At 45.1% G+C, this 24,276-nt stretch overlaps 1 protein-coding gene across 7 annotated transcripts in view; it reads left to right on the top strand.

The window, feature by feature from the left end:
- TET3 (tet methylcytosine dioxygenase 3) overlaps window positions 1–24,276 on the top strand; it is a 116,731-nt gene that overhangs the window by 29,781 nt on the left and 62,674 nt on the right. The window lies entirely within an intron of this gene.

Raw genomic sequence — 24,276 nt, 5'->3', positions numbered from 1 at the left:
GTTGGTGTCCTTGAGGCTGTGAATAATGTCCTAAGATGGAGAGGACAGTAGAAGACAAGTGAGGGATCCATAGTGCTAGGAGAAACAGGGTGGGCATCTATCTCCTCCTGCGCTCCGCTGAAAATCCATTTCTGTGTTCCCTCCTAGAACTCGGGGTGCTGGCAACAATGGTTCCAATTAGGAAGGCAGAGTCTCCCCTGTCTGGGTGCAGCAGGGCCTGGTGTGGTGGGGGGAGGCCTCTGTAGCCAGCCTGAACTTGTTCAAGCCAGCAGAGAAGGACTTGGCCCAGGGGTCACACTAAGGGGAGACAGTGCAGCACCTTGGTGGGTAGAGTTTCTCACCCTTTATCTTGGCTCCCTAGAGGACACTAAAGGCCAGGGGGAGGGTATAGGCAGGGGACAGAGAAGGGATGAACTTCGAGTTCAACCTAGAGACTGATGACAAAATTATTATTTCTTTTTCTTTTTTTCTCCAAAATGGAAAAGAAAATTTTGGACTTTAAATAAAAGTAGTACAAGCCCATTTAAAGAAATAAAATAATATCAAAGTATGTAAACTGAAAATCCCTGTATCTTCTCCATCCCAGTATAATCTCTATTAACAATCCAAAATGAGGACATGACCCCAAAATGAGCACATGAACGTAATGCCTTTCCTGCAGTAATGTGTTCGTACCATACCTTTTTTGGGGTAATCTTTTTTTCTTTTTTAAAAAATACAGTATATTTTATTTATTTTTAAAAATTTTATTGGAGGATAGTTGATTTAAAATGTTAGTTTCTGCTGTGCAGCAAAGTGAATCAGTTATACATATACGTATCGGGCAATCTTTTATTTGCTCATAATATGTTGAGGCTATCTTTCAGTGTTGGTACACTTATCTTAGCCTTTTAAATGGCTGTGGAGTCTTTCATTTTATGGGTTAATTGTAATTAATTGTTTCCTATTGATGGACACTTATAGTTACAATTTCTTGCAATTATAAATGATGTAGTAGTTTATGTATTTGTACATATATTTGGGGGTTATTTGTTAAGGTGTTTGTATGGGACAAAATCATACGAATGGAGTTTTAACTGACACCACCAAATTACCCTCCAAAAGGAAATTTGATAATATCTATCAAATTTGCTCTCCTACTAACACTGAATGAGAAATTACCAGTTTTTAATTTTTGCCAATTTGGTAGGTGAAAAAAGATATAGCATATTAGTTTATTTAATTAGTGAACTTGAGAATGTTTTATGTATTTATTTATTTTGGCTGCGCTATGCGGCTGGCGGGATCTTAGTTCCCTGACCAGGGATTGAACCCCGGGCCACCACAGTGGAAGTGCCGAGTCTTAACCGCTGGACCGCCAGGGAATTCCTGAGAGTGTTTTAAATGTTAACCATTTTGCACTTATTCTGTGTATTACCTGTTATGTCCATTACCTACTTTAAATTAGATTGTCTTTTTATTGATCCATTAAAGTTCTTAATATATTATCAGTATTAACCTCTATTTTGAAAAACATTTTGGCTTCTCATTTGTCTTTCATTGTGTCTGTCAAATGGAATTTGATTTTTGTACAATTGGAATTCATCAGTATTTTGGCATCCAAGTTTTTACTTTTTTTTTTAGAAGCGAACCATGCAACTCTTTGTTTTTTAAGTTAATTAATTAATTTTTGTCTGCAGTGGGTCTTCATTGCTGTGCACGGGCTTTCTCTAGTTGCGGCGAGCGGAGGCTACTCTTCGTTGCGGTGTGCGGGCTTCTCATCGCGGTGGCTTCTCTTGTGGAGCACGGGCTTTAGGCGCGCGGGCTTAAGTAGTTGTGGTTCATGGGCTCAGTAGTTGTGGTGCACAGGCTTAGTTGCTCCACGGCATGTGGGATCTTCCTGGACCAGGGATCGAACCCGTTTCCCTGCATTGGCAGGTGGATTCTTAACCACTGCGCCACCAGGGAAGTCCCAAGTTTTTACTTTATAGTATAGTCTTATTTTACATATTTAGATCTCTTTAAGCTGAGATTTATTTTTGTATATGGTATAAGATAAGGACTGATTTTTCCCAAATAGAAAGCCTGTTATCTCCAGTCTGTTTATTAAATATTTATAGTTTCCCAAATGGTTTATAATTCTACCTTAAGCATTTTATAAATACCCATATATTCATGGGCAAATGTTTTAGGGCCTCTCTTCAGTTCCATTGAATTATTTGTCTGATTCTGTGTCAGTATTTCATTGTTTTAATTACTGCAATTTTTATGTAACAATTTGGTTTAAACAAAAACAAACTCATTTTTTTCCACAACATTTCTTTGGCTTTTCTTTTGCCAAATAATTTCCTTTTCCAAATATGCTTACAGACAGTTTGTCAAGTTCTGTGAAAAATGTTGGGATTTTTCAATTGGGATCACATGGAATTTATAGATTACTTGGGGGAGAATGGACAGCTTTATAATGAGTCTTCCTATCCAGGGAATAGGAAGTGTATCTGTTTATTCTAGTCTTTTTGTGTGCATCAAAGTTTTTTAAAGTTTTCTTCATATGGTCTTATACATTTCTCAGTAAGCTTATTCCTTGGATACTGTAGGTTCTGTTGTTGTTTTTGCCTTTATACTTTCTAGCCAGCTATTGCAGGTATATTAGAAATGCTCTGGCTTTTGTCAGCTCCTCTGTGATGGCCGAGCAGCCCCTTGTTCCCTCACTCCCCGTATGCACTGTCTGTACCAATGCAGTGATACTTTAGTGCCTGGTATGAATTCCTAGTGGTGAGGTGCTCATTTTGCTCAGTTTTGTTCCCCGGTACCTGGCACAAAGCCTGGCATGCAGTAAATCCTTTTAATAAATGCTGTGGAATCAAATTGATGACAGAGACAATGAGCTTCACCTCCTCAAAGTGTGACAACCTAGGCCAACGTGAGGAGCAGAACCTAAAGCAGCCCTGGCAGCCAAGCCTGGGAGCTGTGAGCCGGGTGACAGAGATGGGGCACCTGCCTTGTCCCCACAGTAAAAAGAAGGTCCTGGGCCATTTTCCCACAGGCCGATATCAGGGAGGAGCCCTCTGAACCCATACCTCATAATTACCCTGGGGCTGACGCCCACTGGTCATTAACCCTCATTAGCACTAAGTAATAGGGAGAGCTGCCTTCGTGGTTTCCAGATACCTGAAGACAGCGTAAAACAAACTTATCTGCAACTGCTCTTTGGGGATGAGGATTCATCAAGGCTGGAAGCAGAGCTTGTAAGACCACTGGTGAAATCGGCTCCGCGTCTGTGTGGCTGGTCTCCTTTCTCAAATGTAGTGACTTCTCTCTACTGTTCTCCTCCAGAGTCTATGACCGCGCCCCCCCCCACCAACCCCCCAGTATTTATAGGATTCCTATCAATGTGCTAATCCTTCTCATTGTGTTTTCATTTTAAGTTTTTACTTGTAATTGGGGAATGGAAGGCACATTTTCTTGGTGGAGCTGTCTAGTGCAAGCCACTCTGCCTTGCTCCCCTGCCGGTCTTACCATAACCACAGGTCCCTGATTGCTGCTGCCTAGGAAGGCTGGACCTACCAGGACCCATGAATGAGGGACCCCTCATCCCTGGGGCATGGGGTCTACAGACCTGGAGACAACGAGAATCCCCGCTGCCGTTAAGCAGAGGTTGGGATTTCTGCCTCTTGACCTGTGTAAAAAGAAGGTGGGGGGGAGGGAATTAACTTGGCTCATGCATGTAAAAGAAATAGCCATTACAGGTGGGCTGTGAGCCGCTTCCCAACCACTCCGTACCCTTGTGCATCTGGTTCAGTGTGTCACCGTGTTGCATTTGACTGCAGCAGTGAATGGTTCTCATTTAGCCTGTGGTCTGTGCTCGTCCTCTCCTTCAGTGCTCAGGGCGGCAGAGGAGAGAGAGAAATTCTTTCTCTGGCTCTTCTGCTAGTTCATTTAAACCCCTGGAAACGGTGGAACCCAGGGTACACCCATGAGGTCAAGAAGGAGGCAGGAGCACTGCTCTGGGCCCCCGCCCCATCCGAGTCTTACTCCTTCTCCCAGTGCCCACCTGGGGTGGAGGAGGTCGCCATGGGCCCTGCCGGGGCCATGACGAGTCCTCCAGCTCCTTGTGGCAGTCACAGCTGCATCTCTGCCAGCTCTGGAGGAGCTGCCTTCTCAGGGTGCTGAGCAGAAACTCTTGACAGATGGACCTCCGTGAACCCATGGAGTTGGTCCAAGTGCTTCTCCCAGAGCAGAGTGCATTCTGGCAGTTACGCTGCAACGTGGGGCTGCTCAGGGCTTTGGTTCACCTGTTGGAGAAAGCCTTTTCCTAGCCCCGACCCACACCTGCTTGTCGCCCTCTTCCAGGAGTAGAGGCGCTGACCCCTGACAGGTGGAGCCTGCGTGTGCACACGGTGGGTGGAAAGAGACTGATGTTCCCTGCCAACCAGTAAGACCCTCAGTTCACCCAGTTTCTGAACTAGCTGGGACTTCCTGCTTTTCTGCACTCACCCTCACTCCCATAGGGTTATTGGAGGGGGATTCTCAAAGGGTAGTTTGAGGACCACTGTGTCTGAATCCCCTCCACAGACACACAGGGTTGCTCTCTGGGGGTGGGACCTGGGAATCTGCATCTGCGGCCAGCTTCCTACAGGTAATTCCTCTGTCCACAGGAGTTTGAAAACCTGCCGGTCTATGGAGTAATGTAAAAGGGGCTCTGTTTATTTGGGGCTCCCAGTGCTTGATGAGGACGGAAAAGACATGCCTTTAAGTGCTCTGATGGTTTGTGGAAAGGCATTACGCAAACACTTGTGAAAAACCAAGAGAGACTAAGTGTAAAAGCTATTACATTTCAGAGAAGATCAAACTCTAGGAAATAGTTAACTTTTTTGTTGTTTATTACAAAGAATGCAGATTCATTGTAGAAAAATCAGTAAGTTCAGGTATGCAAATAGAGAAAATAAAACATCTGTGATTTTACCACTCAGAACTCCTGTTAATATTTTTATAGCTTTTAAAATTTTATAATCTTTTTATAACAGTCATATTTTTTGAAATTTAAAAGTATTGATTTTTACCTCCGATTATAAAAATAATGCATGTTTATTATAAGCTATTTTTTAAAATAAATTTATTTATTTTTGGCTGCGTTGGGTCTTTGTTGCTGCACACGGGCTTTCTCTAGTTGCATCGAGCAGGGGCTACTCTTCATTGTGGTGCGTGGGCTTCTCATTGCGGTGGCTTCTCTTGTTGCGGAGCAGGGGCTCTAGGCGCGCAGCCTTCAGTAATTGTGGCATGTGGGCTCAGTAGTTGTGGCTTGTGGGCTCTAGAGTGCAGGCTCAGTAGGTGTGGCTCATGGGCTTTGTTGCTCCTTGGCATGTGGTATCTTCCTGGACCAGGGGTCGAACTCGGGTCCCCTGCCTTGGCAGGCAGATTCTTAACCACTGCACCACCAGGGAAGCCCTAAGCTATTTTTAATTGGTATAAAAATTGGTGTTAAATGTTTTGATTTGCAAAATTTTTATTGCTATATTTAGTTGTGATCTGCACTTCTTTGTGAATATATTCTGTTTTGCTTCGCCTGTTTTTCTTTTGTGTGATTTTTCTTATGAATTCATAAGAGAGCTTTATATTTGTATGTTAGTGGTATTAATGCTTTGTTGTACCTTGGCAAATATTACAAATGTCTTTTAATTTTTTAATGTTTTTGTTTTACTTTGCCAAACTTTTTTTTTACATGTTTGTATGATTAAATCTAGTTCTAGTAGTTTATCAGTTTTTTTTGTTTTTTGTTTTTTGTTTTTCCAAAAAGAACAGGCACTGCTTTTGCATATTTTAAGAGGAATTGGACAAGATCAGACAGATGTAGGCCAGACCTGTGCTTCTCACATTTTAATGTTCATCCAGATCATCTGGAAATTTCTGTACAATACATTTTCTAATTCAGCAGGTCTGGAGTGGGGCCTGAGATTCTGCATTTCTAACAGGCTCTCTAGTGATGCTGCTGCTGTTACAGGTGGGCTGTGAGCCGCTTCCCACTGAACCACACTTTATTTATTATTTATTTATTTATTTGGCCCTGCTGCGAGGTTTGCGGGATCTTAGTTCCCCGACCAGGGACTGAACCCGGGCCTCGGCAGTGAAAGCACAGAGTCCTAACACTGGACCGCCAGGGAATTCCCTGGACCACACTTAAAGTAGTAAGGGCCAGAAGTTTCCAAACCTGGCTGATCACAGAGGTACTTAAGGAGCATTTTAAAACACTGAGTTTTCTGGGCCTTCTCCTGGAGATGTCAGGCTGTGGCCACATCTGGCTGGGTGATTTAGAGACAGTGCCTTGACCCTTCTGAGCCCTTGGAATTATTGTCTATAAAATAGAGAGGTAGTGCTTACCTCACAGGGGTCTGGGATAATTAAAGAATAAGAAAGATCAAAGAGGGAGGAGATTTGGGGTATATGTATATGTACAGCTGATTCACTTTGTTATAAAGCAGAAACTAACACACCATTGTAAAGCAATTATACTCCAATAAAGAAGTTAAAAAAAAAAAAGAATAAGAAAGATCAACATTTTTTATGAGCTAGAAAAATAATGTAATAAACAACTACCGGGCCTGGTGCCTTTTTTCGAGGGTAGCTCTCTGACAAATTTCTACTTGTTTCCTGATTAATATTTTTAATATTTCTACCTCTTTCCTAGAAAGTCATTCTTTCATCCATGTTTTCAAACTTTTTAGTAAAGTACTTCATGTCTTAATCACTGATGATGGTTATATTCTTTTTACATTTCTAATGTAAATTTTTATGTTTTCTTTTAAAAATGATCAACAGAAGTTTGCTTATTTTATTGGCCTTTTGGTGAACCATCTATTAGATTCATTTATAAATACCACTACATTTTGTTTTCTAATTAGCTGTTTCTGTCTTTACTGATTTCTCTTTCCTGCCTTTTATTTAGTTCTTATTTTCTAGCTTCTTGGAGTGAAACCTTTGTTTTCCTTCTTACTTAACAAAAGTATTAGAAGCATGAATTTTTCTCTGTTAATAACTGTTGTTTTCATTGGTATTAATTAATCTTCAAATCTGTAATTGTGACTTTTTTCCCACAGAAACAACTCTATTTTTATATTCATATCAGATTATATATTAATGATATTTAAAGTACATACTTACCATAACAAGTACAATTAGCATAAACAGATTGGAAATAAATGTAACTGTGATTTTGATTTTTTTTTTTCCTCTTGACCCTAGAGTTATTTAGGAGACTTAAGATTTCCAGATGTTGTGTTCTTTTTGGTCAGAGAGGGCCAAAGGCCGCCCTCCCAGGGCTGTACTGCTTGTCAGCTCAGGCTGTGATTCTGTGCTCCACATGAGCCTGTGTGTTCTGTTGGAGCTTGTGTGTGTTGTGTGTGTTGCTAAAGCTTCAGGTTAGCCCTCTGGGGTGTGCTCTTTATATGTGGGGGGAGGGGGTCTAGGTGGGGAGTGGAGTAGCCCACATCCTGAGGCTCTCCGATTCTCCCGACAGCCAGCCTGACACTGCCCAGGTGTCCTCTTTCTTACTTGCCTTCTGCCCTGCACTTCTCATCCAGTGCCTGGGGTAGTGTGTGGGGCTCACTGTCCTTCAGCGGTGGGGAGAACTTGGGGTCTGGTGGCAGGGTAGGACTTGATCAGAGACCCCGAGTTCTAGAGCCTTCCTCCTGCTGCCGAGGAGCCGTGCTCACCCTGTTTCCTGTTCCTCGTCTGTAAGATGCGGATAATGTTACCTTTTCACAGAAACTGAAAGAGTCTTAGAGATCATCTAGTAACATAACTCTTCTAAAAAATATTTCGGGGCTTCCCTGGTGGTGCAGTGGTTAAGAATCCGCCTGCCAATGCAGGGGACATGGGTTTGAGCCCTGGTCCAGGAAGATCCCACATGCCGCGGAGCAGCTAAGCCTGTGCGCCACAACGACTGAGCCTGTGCTCTAGAGCCCGCGAGCCACAACTACTGAGCCCACGTGCCACAACTACTGAAGCCCGTGCACCTAGAGCCCGTGCTCCACAACAAGAGAAGCCACCACAATGAGGAGCCCGCGCACCACGACAAAGAGTAACCCTCTCTCACAGCAACTAGAGAAAGCCCGCGCGCAGAAGTGAAGACCCAACGCAGCCAAAAATAAGTTAAAAAGAAAAAAATTCGATTTTGGCACAATTTCAGAGTTTTAGAAGAGTTGCAAGAATAGTACAAAGAATTCTCTTCACTCAGATTCCCAAATGTTAACATTTTGCTACATTTGCCGTATTCTTTTCTATCTCTTTCTCTATAATTTTTATTTGAACCATTTGAAAATAAGTAGCAAATGTGACACCCTTTACTTCTAAATACCTGAGTGTGGATTTTCTAAAATCACATAAATAACCAAAGTGCAATGATCAAAATCAGGAAATTAACATAGATGCAACACCAATGTAGACTTAATCTTGTGAACACTAATAACACTAATCTGCAGACCTTATTCAAATTTTGCCAATTGTCACTACCTCTTTTGTAGGGGGAAATGCCCCAGATCACACATATTCATTGGTGAGGTTTTTTTAGTCTCCTTTTATCTGAAGCAGAATCTCAGTTTTTCCTGCTTTTTTTTTTTTTTTTTTTTTTAAAGCAAGTGAGAAATTTGAGGCCCAGATAGATAAAATGACTTGTCCAGGACTTACTGTCAAACAGTCTTAGAAGAGCTGGGGCTAGGAATCTAGTCTCTCTGCTCAAGTGCTCCTGGTCACATGCCCCTCCAGGTCAGGTGATCTCTTAACTCCTAGGACTTTCTCATTTGCCAGCTCCCCAGGTGGCACGGGGCCCAGTTCTCCAGGGAACTGCCTTCTGCACTTCTCTTTGCCCCTCTATCTGCAATGCCAGACCACAGCACCCCTCCCCACCCCTTCCCTAGCTGGTTTGGTGTTGGCCAGGGATCATGGCCAGAGGTGGTGAGAGAGAGGGACTTTAAAACTGGTCCAGGGGCTTCCCTGGTGGCGCAGTGGTTGAGAATCTGCCTGCCAATGCAGGGGACACGGGTTCGAGCCCTGGTCTGGGAAGATCCCACATGCCGCGGAGCAACTGGGCCCGTGAGCCACAATTACTGAGCCTGCGCGTCTGGAGCCTGTGCTCCGCAACAAGAGAGGCCGCGATAGTGAGAGGCCCGCGCACCGCGATGAAGAGTGGCCCCCGCTTGCCACAACTAGAGAAAGCCCTCGCACAGAAACGAAGACCCAACACAGCCATAAATAAAATAAATAAATAAAATTAAAAGAAAAGAAAAAAGAAAATGCTCCCTATTTCACTTACAAAATTAATTAAAAAAAAAAAAAAAACTGGTCCAGCCAGTATTACCTCAGGACAAGTTACTTCACCTCCTATGTGTCAGTTTTCTCTTGGGTAAAATAAGGGGTTGTGAGGATGAAAAATGTAAAGCTCTTAGAACATACCTGGAAAGTAGAAAGTGTTATATATGTGTTAGCATTTGTCCAGCCTCTGAGTCAAGTAGAAGAAAATCCCCAAATATCTGAATAATTCGCACTAAAATGCTCTGATAACTGAAGCCAAATAAAAATATGCTTCTCATTTTATACAAACAGAAAAACTGGCCCAGCCACTGCCACTCCCTTTTGTGAAAAGGGCTGAAGAGCAAGGATCTCCCTGCCTTGGGTGGGGCATCTGCTGCTTTCTGAGGAGTGATACCTGGGCTGGAGGTGTGGGATTAACCCCCTTGGCAATTTTGGGGTTAGTGGCCAGACAGCCAAAAGTGGGAGCCTTGGATATGTCCCAAGGCTTGGCCAGAGCTAGCAGGTCACCAGGCCCCAGGTCCTTCTGTGGAGGTTCTGGAGTGGTCATTTGTACTACAAGGGGGACATGGAACAGATAGTTATCTTGCAGTGGCAGCACCCTCTTGTATTGTGGGTATTAAAAACATGATTCATTTTTTTTCAACAAAAGTTAGCTTTTTAAGGGCATGCTAATTGCTTAATACATATTCTCTATCTTATTTGTTATAATTTTACTGAATCTCTTGCAAACTTCTCCCCCGCCCTTTTTTTTTTTTTTTTTTTTTTTAATTTTTGGCTGTGTTGGGTCTAAGTTTCTGTGCGAGGGCTTTCTCCAGTTGCGGCGAGCGGGGGCCACTCTTCATCGCGGTGCGCGGGCCTCTCACCGTCGCGGCCTCTCCCGTTGCAGAGCACAGGCTCCAGACGCGCAGGCTCAGTAGTTGTGGCTCACGGACTTAGTCGCTCTGCGGCATGTTGGATCTTCCCAGACCAGGGCTCGAACCCGTGTCCCCTGCATTGGCAGGTGAATTCTTAACCACTGTGCCACCAGGGAGGTCCCTACCTCTTAATTTTTCACTTTGCAGTGACAGAAGTTTCTTTTCTTCCATCTCTCTCAGTATCTTCTACAACTGTTCTTTACTGTCCTTATCGTTCTATTCTTATGATCTTTCTGTATTCTCTTGGGTCATCTACCAGGGTTTTCCCTGGCTCTATAATGAGTTTTAGTATGCCTTTGATGTTCTATCAGTAATTACACAAAGGGCAGCTTCACTTAGAGATAAACTTACAGTTAATATCAGTTTTCATTGCTTTCATCACATACTCAAAGTCACAGAGTACATGACAGATTTATACTGCTACACACATTTTAGAGATAGTGGTACATGTTCTGCCCTGAAGGAACTTACCTTTGAATGGAACCCAAGACAAATCCAAACATCTAAAAAGTCTGTCCATGAGGCAGGGACTGCTCGGTCACTGCTGTATCCCCAGTGCCTAAAACTGACACTCAGATAGTAAGTGCTCAGTACATATTTGTTGGAGGGATAAATAAATGAATGCATAAGTTTATATATTCATATATGAAATGTATGATTGTTAAAATGTGCTGATAGCATCTGCAGGTGAAATTTCATAATTCTTTGGGGCTACTATAGCTATTTTCACTTTAAAAACCCTCCTTTCCCTCTTTTATCATTTGCATGCATGGTTTTACATAGTTCATACAGTATGGTGTTTACTTCCCACTTTACCCAATATTTTCCTTGGTGTTCATAATTTTTGGGTTTTCATGAGTGTATAATATTCCACTGAGTTGTATCATAATTTACTAAACTGTTCCCCTCATCCTGAGTTTTCAATTTTCACTAAAGTGTAGAAAATATTTTTTGAAGTGCAAATTTATAAACTTAAGTTCCTAGGAGCAGCACCATGAGATGCAAAGTTCTTTATTGCCCTCGATACATTTATTTATCTGTCTATTTATTTGCTTATGTACTCATTTATTTCTGTCATTTATATCAAAAGAGAAGATTGAAGTAGTGAATTAGTGGGCACCCTGGCCTGGGAGTTGGGGGATGTGGGCTCAAGGCTCAGTGGATTGAATATGATTCTGAGGGTGGTGTGCTGGGGCAAAAGCAGAGGTGGGTTGGCCAGTCAAGGAGCCTCCTACGATTGATTGTTCCTGTGAGAGATAAGTAAGGAGAGAACTGAAAAAAGGCAGATCTGGAATACTGTCCAGAGGAGCAGTTGACAGGACTAGGGTCTGCTTGCATATGGAAACATAAAGAGGAGGACCTCAAAGGTGACCGAAGGTTTGAGCCAGGATACCCAAGAGAATGACTCTTTACATGAATTTTAAGAAAGGAAAGTCCAGAAGAAGAGTTGCTGGAAAAGGGGGACAGGTGCTGAATTAGGTTTTAAGTGTGTTGGACTTAAGTTGCACCCACGTGGAAACGTGCTGGTTGGAGAGCAGGGCAGGAGCTTGAGGAACAGTCCAGGAGAAAGGAAGCTTTTGGGTTATTGGTGTAGGCTGAGCAGTGGAACCTTGGGTGTAGGTGAGGTTTCCAGGAGGGCTGAGAGGGTGAGGGCGGAAGGGTGGAGAGCAGCTCTGTGGAGGGGACGAAGGAGGATCAGGATCCAGTAGCGTCACAAAAACCTAGGGAAGGAGGTGTGGGGGTGGGTGGGAGAATGGGGTCTGCCACAGAGAGGGAGGGGGATTCCTACTGACTTCCTCATCACCCCTGACCTCAGGGAGGAGAAAATGGATGAGGAAAGGCTGAGGTTCCTGTTTCCGTTTTTTCCCAACATTGAAGACAGGACTTTCAGATGAACATGTACAACAACCCAGGTTACTGGCATCTTTCAGTTATCTGGGCTAACAGACCTGCAGTGACTGCAGATAACAAGACTTTACACTGAGATGTATTGTGTGATTTTTTTCCAGGGGTATAGGATAAATAGAACTTGTTTGCACTCCCCAATTTCCTGCCTTCTGGCTTCCCTAAGTGCCAGCTTCCCCCTTTTTCCATTTCCTAGCCCACTATGTGAATGAAGTCTGTCTTATGACTGGCCTCCACCAGCCTCCTCTGTCAAAAGTTACTTTTCCTACAGATTTTTGGGTGGTGGCTTAAAGATTCATTTCTTTGCAAGAGAAAAACTTAAGTCCTCTCGAGTCTTTGAGAAAGGAATGGATGAGGGCAAACTCACTCAACGGGTTCAAGTAGGTGGCTGAAATCCATAGTTATTGAGACTCTCCTGCAAATGTGGGAGCTCATTCTCTGAAAGACTAGAACCCTGGTAGCTAGGAGGCCATGGGCATCCACTATTGGCCCCATGTTAGATTTGGCCTTTGCCACTCACCAATTTCCAGCCTTTGGAGTATGTTAGTTAACCTCTCCATGCCCCAGTTGCTCATCCACTGAAATGGGGGTTGGGTTGTTGGAAGGCTTGAAAAGGTTTTGTTTAAACATGAAAGTGCTTTCTTAATGCAGAGGATAGTACCCAGCACTCAGAACTGTTAGGTGCTCTCTCATCATCGTCCTCTTGCGCTGGTCCTTTTGACACACCGGAACTGCCAGTAGGTTTTATGGGGTTTGGGGCACCTTTAGGGAGAGTGCATGGAGCTATTAGACAAGGATTGCCTCTCTGTCAGTGGACTGTGATGTTGGCAAAGTTTCTCATTTCCTTCGCTTTTCAGACTTCGGGGGTAGGAGGTGGGTGGTAGGAACTGAGTATGAGCAGCTGGGTGGGTGGAGCCGTGGGCTTGCGCGGCCTGGGTGGGGACTGATGGGGGCTTTTCTGGCTGTGGGACATGCACTGCGTGGCTTGGGCGATGGTCTCGGTGGCTGTGGCGCTGTGTGGGGGGTGTGTGCAAGGTGTGTGGTGTGTGTGTGTGTGCTAGGGAAGACGGGCTGTCTCGCTGTCTGGCTGAGGAGCCGCCTCCGCATCCTGACCTGGTTCTCCGGTTCTCTGGTTCTCGTGCGCTGGCGGCCTCCGAGGCAGCTGCCGCTCCTTTCGCCAGGCCTCAGATGTGGTCGGCTCCATTTCCTCCCGCTGGCCTCGGGCTGGGCTGCTGCTTGAGGCAGGGGCTCCCGTCTGGAGAGCCGGCTGGGCTCGGCTTCATCCCGCCCCTGCCTGGGTCGCTGTGGGGAGGAGCAAGCTGCTGGCGGGGTGAGGGGTGCCGCAGGGGTCGGCCTGGTAGGGCTGTGCTGGGCACAGCGACTTACAGAGGACTTCTAATGGGTGGGGAATCTCAGGCTTGGCACCCCGCCCCAGCCAGACCCAGTCTCCCTCCCAGAGGGCTGCTCAGCTGTGTGTGTGTGTGTGTGTGTGTGTGTGTGTGTGTGTGTGTGTGTGTCAACAGAAATAGCAAGAAGAAAATGCACCCACGAATTCCTCTCCATGAGGCTCCCCTCCAGTCTTTGTTCAGAGGCCCGCATAGTTTGTGCAGGGTTTCAGGTGTGTTGTAGGTACTCTATTCTTAAGCTTTCCCCCCTAAATAAAAATGTAATACCTACAATAAATTCTGGAGACTGTGAACACGAGAATATACCCATTCTCTGCTACCCAGAGATGAGCACTGTTAACATTTCTGCATAATTCCTCTTGTTGTTTTGTTTGTGTGCACAGACATGCATTGTTAATAGAATTGGATTCTTAAATTGGGCAATAATTCAAATCCTGGTTTTTTCCACTTCAAGTAGTGTAAACACTTCCCCTGTCATAAAAACCCTCAGAAAGCATCTATTTATGAGTATAAGTACATTCTTGAGTTTCTTTTTTTTATTGAAGACATTTCCCTGTGTTTTTATTCTTTATCATTTTAAGTCATATATCTACTGATGGAATATTATATATTATAATTTTTATTATGTATTATTTGAAACATAGTTGATGTAGTGTTTCATATATGTTAAACATACTGCAATATAAAGCATAATAATAAACACATGTAAACTCCCTACCTACATTAACAGCTAGGATGTTGCTAACATCACTGAAACTCCCTGGATGTTTCCCTAACCCTGTCCCCCTTCTTCACCTCCAGAGACAACCACTACCTTGACTTTTGTGTTTATCATTCCCTTGCTTTTTAAAAAAGTTTTAATTTCATATGTTTAAATTCTTACACAATACTTTTATATATGCTTTTTTTGTTTGAGGTTTTTAGAATTGGTCAACTATATAGTCTTTTGAGGCTTGCTTTTTTTTTTACTCAGTGTAGTTTCTGAGATTCATTCATGTTCCTATGGTTCATTCATTTGCACTGCTGTATAGTATTCCATTGTCCATTCTGTGGTTGGTAAGCACTGAGAATATTTCCACAATTTGGTTTTTATGAGTAATGCTGCTATGAACATTTGTGTACACAATTCCTGATGCACACATGCAACGGGTCTCTAGGACTAGAATTGTAGAATCATAGGATGTGTGCATGTTTACCATTAAAAGATAGCACCACAGACCTTTCCAAAATGGTTGTTTTGCCCTCTGCCAGTGGTTCATAAGAAAAAGTTCCTGCTAAATCCCACTAGCACTTGGTATCAAACTAAAATACCCTTTCTTGGTGCTTGTACCTGGTACTGTTGTAAGTGTTCTTCATATGTTCATTTGTTTAATCCTCATGACCACCTGTGAAGTTAGGTACTGTTATTAATCCTTGATTTACAGATGAGGAAACAGAGGCATAGAGAGGTCAACTTTTAACCCCAGATATACTGATTTAAAAATGAAGAACAGAGAGGTTAATTAACTTGTTCAAGGTCACACAACTAGTAAGTGGTGGCGGCAAGATTTGCACTAAACATACTTGCTCTTAAATTCTTTGTAATGGATATAAAATGGACTCTCACAGCTGTCTTATTTTATATTTCTGTTTACTAATGAAGTTGAGTATTTTTTTACTTATGTTTATTCCGCATTCTCTTTTCATGAAAAGAAACATTTAAAAATCATTCACCTATTGTTGGGGCACTTAGGTTATTTGTAATTTTTTACTATTAATGCTTCAGGGAAAATCCTTGGCACATATAATTTTAATATTTCTTCTGTTGTCTTATTTATTTTGTTTGCATTTCCTTAAGTGAGATTAAGAGCGGTTAAAAATGTCTCCTCTTTTGGATTGCTATTTGATACTGTGTCCTCATCTGTGGAGGTGAGCCTCTACCTTCTAGGAGTTTATGATGACTGGAGGAGGTTAATGAGTATGCAGTGATTAGCATGATACTCGGCCTATCATAAGAATACCGCATCATAGTTACGTAGAGACTTTTCCTAGTTGCTTCTCCTCTTTTCCTGTGTTCCCCGAAACCACATTAATTACTCTTAGATCAGGGGGCATGAACAATCACCGTCCTGCGCTTCTGCCAGATATGATGACCTCAGGGAATTAGGTCTTGGCTTCAGCTTCTTCCTGAGCATCACCCCAACCATTGAGAGGTTTGCTGTATCTGTTCATTTTGTAGTAGGAAAAAAGTTAGATTTTAAAATATGTTATTGGTATGTATATAGTAACCACATGAAACATTACCTCCCGCCACCTCCCGCAAGGACACCCACTGCTACACATGACAGTCTCTAGAAGTTAGGTATAACCCTCTGAGATTTGCCGTCTACAGAGAGAGCTCAGATGTGGAGAGTGTAGACAGGGGACTGGGTTAGCCAACGTGTGTACACACACACACACACACACACACACACACTCACACACACACTCTCACATTCACTCCTGCAAAAACAAGCAGATGTGTACATCCTCTGAAAAGGTTCCCCTAAACAGGTCTCTTTCCCTACTTATAGATTTGTATCATCAATAAATCCCAGGAGGGGAGAATTCTCTAAAGAGATGAATAATTGATCAACTCTAGACAGAAAATGCCATAAATACAACCCCTGTGCTACTGGGGGGCGGGGTGGGGCCGTCCACTTGGGGGAGGGAAGGAAGGAATTGGTTTTATGCGGAGGTGGCTGCTGAACTCTAGGGCTGGGGAAAAGGATGGAGCTGGAAAGCAGCCGTGGAACAGCTGCTGGAGGAGCAGAGGAGCTGAGTTGGTGGTGCGGGCAGCTGGGAAAGTGCTGGCCAGCTGGCTGGGGAGCAGCCACTCTTATCCTGGAGTCCCACGAGAATTCATTCTTGGAGATTCCTCTGTAGAGGATGTGCCGCAGACTGGCCCTGCCTCCTGGCCGCTGGCCTTTGTGGAGCCTGCCTGCAGGCTTATTCATCCTGGCTAAAAACACCTTCTTGGACATGTTTCTTCCAACACGGTGTATAACTGCTGAACAGCAGGACAGCCCCTGGGACTCTGCCTCTTCTAATATCCCCTTTCCCCAGAGGCCCTAAGAAGGATGGTGAATGAGCACTTTGATCTCTCACAGGAGTAGCCTTTATCTTCCGGCCTTCCTTCCATTTCCCTTTCATAGAGGATTGCTGATCTGGTTTCATGTGTTGGCATTCTGAGAGTCAGGAAAGACTCGGAAAACCTGGTGTCAGTTCCACGCCTCTCATTGTGTTATGGATAAAATGAGGTGTTTGGGGGTGGAGTTCCACACTTCTGCAGCCTTGCCTGACATCCAGGGGGCTCTGGAGCCCCTGGGGTGGGGAGGCAGGCTGTTGCTGTGGTTGGATACCTGCAGATTGTCTGAGGGACCAGCTGTGGGGATGGGGAGCGTAGAGAGGAGCAGGCTGTAGAGGAGGAGGGATGTGGGACCTTGGGAGTCCTGACCAAGCAGGGTACAGGGACAAATTCCAAAAGGGTTCCTGGGCCCCTGGAGGAAGACCTGGAGTCTTCTGCAGGTGGCGATGCTGTACATCCTTCATGAAGTAGGTGAGGTGTCAGGTCTCTTGGCTCTAGGAGGGCATCTGCTCTGCCTGTCTTCCAGTAACAAACCCCTGCTGCCCACCGCTTGGTGAGGGGAGCATACCCCCAGCCTGTCCACACCAAGCCTGGGATGGGCTGGAGCTTTCCTAGTGAAAGCAGAGAAGAGACCTGGTAAGACTGGGTGTGCGGGTCCCGGTGAGGGCAGGGCAGGGTTCTGTGCCTGGAAGGGGGCTCTGAGAAGGGGCAGCGCCGACACCTTTGGTGGGCCTCTCTGTGGAGGCAGATGGGGGTGCAGGCCGTTCAAGATCAGTTGCTGATGGCATTGGCAGCTTTGCAGACCTCTACATGTGTGCACTGTGACAGGCGCCTTAGCAGAGGAGGGCTGCGAGCTCTGCCCAGAGCTTCAGCTGGCCGCCTCTCACAGTCCCGGGGTGAAGAGGCTTGTACCAGCTAGGTCCCAGGAGGAGGAAGCAGCAGACCATTTTGAACGCATACTGAGCACTCTGTCAGATTCTGAAGATGTGATGGAAGCCTGGTCCCTTAGGAGTTTTTATAGTGTAACTGGTCATCCTCTCTTAGAAGAGGATTCCCAGCAGAAGGTGGCTGTATGTGGTGACTGTGTAAGATCTGCTTCAGACCTGTGGTGAGCAGGACTGGTCCAGGAGGACTTTATCAGGAAGGGGTTGATTTTGTTCCTTGTCTCACCCCCTACATCTAATCATTTGCTTCCGTAATCACACTTCATTCCCATCTCTCTGCTGTTGCCTTAGTTCAGGCCCTTATTATCACTGATCTGGACAGCGGCATTAGTCTGCTAACCGGTCTTCACGCCACCAGCCTTGAAGTCTGCAGTCAGTGCTCTGTGAAATCATTTGAGCGCCCCTCCTGAAATGTAAATTTGCTCCTATGTGTTCATGCTGTGAGCCACACGTCTGCCCTCCCCACGCTTCACGCTCAGGATGTGCCCCGCAGCTCACCCTTCCCCTGGCCTGCCAGGCCTTCTCATGATTCTGTGCCTTTGCCTATGTGAGGCTCTCCATCTGGAATTCCTCCTCCTTCCCCTCCTCCAAAATACCTGCCCATCTTCCAAGGCTCGTCCTGAAGGTTTCTTCAAGGTGAAACCTTTCTTGACAGACACGTCCACCTTCCCAGAGAGAAGTGGCCCCCGTGCCCCAGGCCCTGGATAGACTGCTCTCATGGCACCAGTATGCTCCAGGGCATTTGTTTGTTTATGGGTCTGTCTCTTGCCTTTTGCTTATAAACTTCTTGATGCTCCTGAAATATACAGTCTGGTCTGTTGTAAGGTAAGAAACCACCACAAAATTTAGTGGCATGAAACAGCTATCATTTTATTATGTTCATTGAGTCTTTGGCCCTGGAAGTCAGGAAGGAAATAGCGTGGGTAGCAGGTGTCAGCTCCTTGATGTGTAGGGCCTCAGCTGGGAAATCTCAAAAGCTAGAGGTAATTTGACAGCTGGGCTGGAATCGTTGCAGAGCTCCTTCACTCACTTGTTTGGCAGGTTGATGCCCACTGTTGGCTGGCACCTCAGCCGAAAAGGTCCGCGGACACCTTCACGTGGCCTTTCCACGTGGCCTGTGTTTCCTCACAGTGTGGTAGCTGGGTGCCAAGAGTGGGTGTCCCCAAGAATCAGGCAGAAGCTGTATTATCTTTTATGATCTAGCTTTGAAAATCATGACAGTGGCACTTTGACCATTGTGACAAGCTCACCCTGATTTAAAGGGAGGGAATGTAGACCCCACCTCTCCATGGGAGAAGTGCATGTGGGTGGAGGGGTTGTGGTGTCCGTCTTTGGAAAGTAAACTCTGCCACACCTGCTAAGTACTGGGTGCGTGCACATGGCACTCTTATTAAATTCTGAAGGCTGAGCAAGGGTGGCGTATGAGGAAGCGTTGTGAAGTTGGCGCTGGGAGTCTCGAGGGAGGGATGCGATCCACAGCAGATTGTAGGGTGGAGAAAAGACTGGGGGGGGCTGGGGAGCTCCTGTCAGGTTGGACAATTAAAAAGTGTGTACGGGGACTTCCCTGGTGGCACAGTGGTTGAGGATCTGCCTGCCGGTGCGGGGGACATGGGTTTGAGCCCTGGTCCGGGAAGATCCCACATGCCGCGGGGCGACTGGACCCGTGCGCCACAACTACTGAGCCTGCGCTCTAGAGCCCGTGAGCCACAACTACTGGGCCCACGTGCCGCAACTACTGAAGCCCGTGTGCCTGGAGCCTGTGCTCCACAGCAGGGGAGGCCACCGCGGTGAGAGACCAGCGTGCCACAACGGGGAGTGGCCCCCACTCGCCGCAGCTGGAGAGAGCCTGCGCACAGCGGCGAAGACCCAACGCAGCCATTAATTAATTAATTAATTAATTAATTAATTAATTTAAAATAAATAACTAAATAAATTTTTTTAAAAAAGTGTGTACGCACACCAAGGTCCCAATGAGGAGGACACGAAGGGAAAGGGAGGAGATAGAACAGAAAGGCGCTCACATTTAGAATTGTTTGGACCTGGTGACTGGGCACATTGGAAGGACGTGGAGGATGTCGGGGTTGGGGACACTCGTGGGAATGGGAGTCGGGGACGGAGCTGTTGGAGGTGGGACGGGGAGTTTGGTCCGCTTTAGACAGGCTGCTCTCAGTGGGCCTGTAGCATGTTCCAGGGGCTAGAGGCAGCTGGAGACTAAACTTTAAGAAGCACCCTCAGAGCGGTGCTTGCTGCAGCCCAGAGGGGAGTGAGAAGTAAGGGATATAAAGTGTGGAGGCCTTTAGGGTTGGGGCATGTCTAGCTGGGACTTTGCAAGCACCTAGACTAGCCTCCATCCTCCGCCAGCATTGTCCTGCGCCTTGCCGGTAATCGTCAAATAACTGCTCGGTTTCCTTTTCAATACCCCCTGCTTGTTAGGGGGACAGGATTTCAGTGTATTTTTTAGTATCTCTCAGTATTAAAACTTCTCCTAAATTGAACCTAAGTCTTCTCTTCTTCCACTTCTTAGGGCCACTTGAAACAAGTTTAATTTTTTTCCCAAATGATAGGCCCTCAGATGTTTAAAGATCTTCTTGAGTTTTGTCTTCTTCAGAACCAAAAGGGACTTGTTCCTCTTACGGTTTTGAACTGTCCTGCTTCCTTTTTCGCCAGAGGGAAGCCTGTGTTCAGGTAGGGACTGGCCAGGCAGAGCAGGGCTGTTGCTGCCTGTGCTGCAGGTCCTGTTCCGGTCAGTTCCTATCTGTGTGTGTCCAACTGCAAATGGGTTGGGACCTGTTAGTAGACTGTGAAATCAACTTAGATTGTTGCAACCTGCAAGAAAGAGGGAGGGAGGGATTTGTGTATCTAGTAAGGGGAAATACTGTTTTACAAACTTGTCATATATATAAGAATATAATGGATCACAGTGTAAAATGTATTTCTTACTGTGGTTTGTAGTAAAAAATGTTTGAAGAAACCTTGAGTAATAAGACCTTTTGAAGCTGCCAAATCACATCATATTGAGTATACCATCAATATACTGGTGAGCAGGGGCTACTCTTTGTTGCAGTGCGCGGACTTCTCATTGTGGTGGCTTCTCGTTGTGGAGCATAGGCTCTAGGCGCACAGGCTTCAGTAGCTGTGGCACACGAACTCCAGAGCGCAGGCTCAGTAGTTGTGGCACATGGGCTTAGTTGCTCCGTGGCATGTGGGATCTTCCCGGACCAGAGATCGAACCCGTATCCCCTGCATTGGCAGGCAGATTCTTAACCGCCGTGCCACCAGGAAAGTCCCCCATCAGTAAGTCTTTTATCCCTCTTGATTTCTAAGACATTTTCATGTGCACTACTGCCGTTGTTATGTGCTTCTTCCATCTTTAATTTGCACAGATGTGGCTTAGGACCCTATTTACCCTGTTAGATCTTTTTCTCTCCTGCCTATTGACCTTTTGGCACCTGGTCCTATCACTTAACATAGTTTTATCCCTCCTGTTTTCAACATCTGTCTATTTAATAAGTGTGCCTTCACTATCATTATTAATAAATATGTTGAACAGGACAGTTCTGAGGACAGAGCCCTGTGGCAGGCCACTACAGACCACCCCCCCAATTGATATACCACTCTTACTTTGAGCGTGGCATGGTCATTCAGCCATTGGTGAGCCAGCCCATCCAGCCTATCATTCTCCATAGCTGTCCCTCAAAGGGATCACAGCCAGCCTTGTGGAACTTCAGTGTCTGCAACCTGATTCGCAAACCCAGAGCCTTGGCAAGTAATACAAATGAATGAAGTGATAATTAATTCAGGCAATTAATAAATAATCCCTGACTCCTGGCCTTGGTTTCAAGAAGGCAGTGCAAATAATGTGGCTGGGGGTGAGCTGGAGCGGTAGTCAGTGCTCAGTTGTAGACGAAGTTGCCGGGCAGGAGTGTGGACCTTCAGGAAAATCTGGGTTTCATGTGAAATTTGATTTTTTTTACCATTGGCAAAGCAAACATAAAAACCAAACAAAACAGATTTGTTTTGTGGCAGATTTGGCCTGCAGCCCTTGAGTTTGTGACCTCCTTATCTCCTGGTCCAGTGACCATACAACACAAAGCACTAAGATTAGTTGCGTGTTGATGGGTTGATGGCCTTCATTGAACCTGACTCCTTTGAGGTCCCTTTAGTTACCCACTCAGGACTCTTACATGGACTGAACTCACCCAGTGTTCTGAAAGTTGGGGATGACACTTGCTCTTTTCTCACCTGTTGGCACCTTCTCCTGATGGCAGGTTTCTTCTAGGATCACTGGCAGGTGTGAGGAATGTGTCAGTGGGATCCCTTGGCTGGGAAAACTGGAATTTAGAGTTTCTTAAAGTCTCCCACCCGGCTTGGTTTCACTTTCCTCTTATCTGTATCTACTCTTCCTTTTCTTTTCTCTTTGGTCTGAAGAGCATTTTCCTTCCCAGGGAATTCATAGGCACAAGAGTGGGCCTAGCTCTTCCTTGTTCTTCTTATTCACACACCAAAAATAACTTTTAAAAATCCTTTTAGTTGTCTTGAGCATTTGGGGAAGCCTTAGCTCATGCAGCATTAGTCTTCCTGACACTGTTTTTGTAAATCCATGCTACTCTCTCGTGTTTCTTCTTGTTTATGCATGCTTCTTCTGTCTTTTATACATAAACATGTAAACATGTAAAATTTGATCACTTCAAATTCTGTAGCCTTTGCAGCCACGTTAGTTTAGGTTTTGAAGAAGGAAGGAAGGGAGAACTGGGTGATCAGCCACATTCCTAGAGGAAAGGTATTTGTTCCTAGTTTCTAGTTCTGAAAGATAGTAGTCTTCCAGCAGCGTCAGGGAGAGGCTGGCGTATTCCATGGCCTGTGGGGCAGACGGATGGCGGACCGGGCGGGAGGCACAGAAGTCATTACGATTGGGCTCTTGTCTTGAAGGAACTACCATCTGGTGGGGGGAGGCAGCTGCTTGGCAGGTGATAAGTGCTAATAGAGGCATGTTTAAGGTGCCGTGGGAGCCTAGGGGAAGGAGCGTCGGTCAGTCTGCGAACCAGGTCAGAGAGGAGGTGACATTGAGCTGATGCTTGAAGGATAAGCCAGAGAGACCTCACAGAGGCTAGGAAGGGCATTCCAGGCAATGAGAACTGCATGTGCAAAGCTCAGAACAGCATGTTGGAAAAGCATGAGGGTCCTTAGTGGCCAGAATTGGGGCAGTGATGAGAATGAGATGGGAACCACAGGCTGGGGCCTCTGCTCATCTCCCAGAGGCCTGTCCCAAATCCCAGCTCCCTGCTACTGCTTTGGAGCCCATGATGGCCACGTTTGACAGTCTGGGGACTAGTATCGTTTAACCATCTGTTTAATATACTGTATGTTCTACCTGAGGGACTAATTTCTTTTTTACAGATCTTTTTTTCAAATTTATTTGTTTTGTTTATTTTTTTTTTGGCTGCATTGGGTCTTTGTTGCTGCGCGCGGGCTTTCTCTAGTTGCGGCTAGCGGGGGCTACTCTTTGTTGCGGTGCGTGGGCTTCTCATCGCGGTGGCTTCTCTTGTTGCGGAGCATGGGCTCTAGGTGCGCGGGTTTCAGTAGTTGTGGCTCGTGGGCTCTAGAGCGCAGGCTTAGTAGTTGTGGCACATGGGCTTAGTTGCTCCACAGCATGTGGGATCTTTCTGGACCAGGGATCGAACCCACGTCTGCTGCATTGGCAGGCATATTCTTAACCACTGCGCCACCAGGGAAGTCCCCTAATTTCTTTTTTAACTTTTTATTTTGATAGAATTTAAAAACTTATAGAAAAGATTAAAGAAGAGTACCTGGGACTCCCGTATACCCAAATTGTTTACATTTTGCCGTATTTGCTTTATCATTTTCTCTATGTGTATATATTTTTATATATGCATATACTTTTTTTCTGAACCATTTGAGATTAAGTTGGAGATACCCTTTATCCCTAAATACTTCAGTGTGTGTGTGTTCTAAGGACAAGGACATTCTTTTACATAACCATAGTATAGTCATCCATGTCCAGAACACAGAGATTGGTATGATATGATCTTATCCACATCCATATTCAAATTTCATCAGTTGTCCCAATGATGTACTTTATAGCTATTTCCCCCCACTCCAAGATCTAACCCATGAGCATGCATTTTGCTGTCTCTTTAGTCTTGTGTCAGCTGGGAGAGATGTTTGTTTTTCTTGTCTTTGAAATTTTTGGAGAGAACAATCCAGGTGCTTTCTAGCATACCCTTTAGTTTCAGTTTATCTGACGTTTCCTATGATTAGATTTAAGGTTATATGTTCTGGCTGCACTTCTGTGTGAGTGACGTTATATCCTCCTTCTCAATGTTACCATATCAAGAGACACATGATGTTGGTTTTTTCCCAGTATTGGTGATGATGATAACTTTGATCATTTGGTAAAGGTGGTGTCAGCCAGATTTATTTCTCCACTATAAAGTTGCTATTGTATTTAAGTAATTTTTGAAGAGATGTTTTGAGGCCATGTATATATCCTGTGCCTCATTAAGCTTTCACCTGCTGTTCGTAGCATCCACTGATGAGTTTCTAAATCCTTCTATATCCTTCTATATTTTTTATTGGCATTCTACTGTAAGGAAGAGCTTTCCTTTCCGGTGGGATGAATTCTTGCAAACTCAGATCTGCCTCGTATTACCTTTTAACTTGCTGGACTGGACTCCGGGCCCACTTCCTCTTGTGCT

Source organism: Balaenoptera ricei, chromosome 13 (assembly GCF_028023285.1).
Source record: "Balaenoptera ricei isolate mBalRic1 chromosome 13, mBalRic1.hap2, whole genome shotgun sequence".
In the NCBI taxonomy this organism is placed as follows: domain Eukaryota; kingdom Metazoa; phylum Chordata; class Mammalia; order Artiodactyla; family Balaenopteridae; genus Balaenoptera; species Balaenoptera ricei.
Note: the sequence above shows the minus strand (reverse complement) of the source record. Positions and strands in the feature narration are given on the sequence as shown.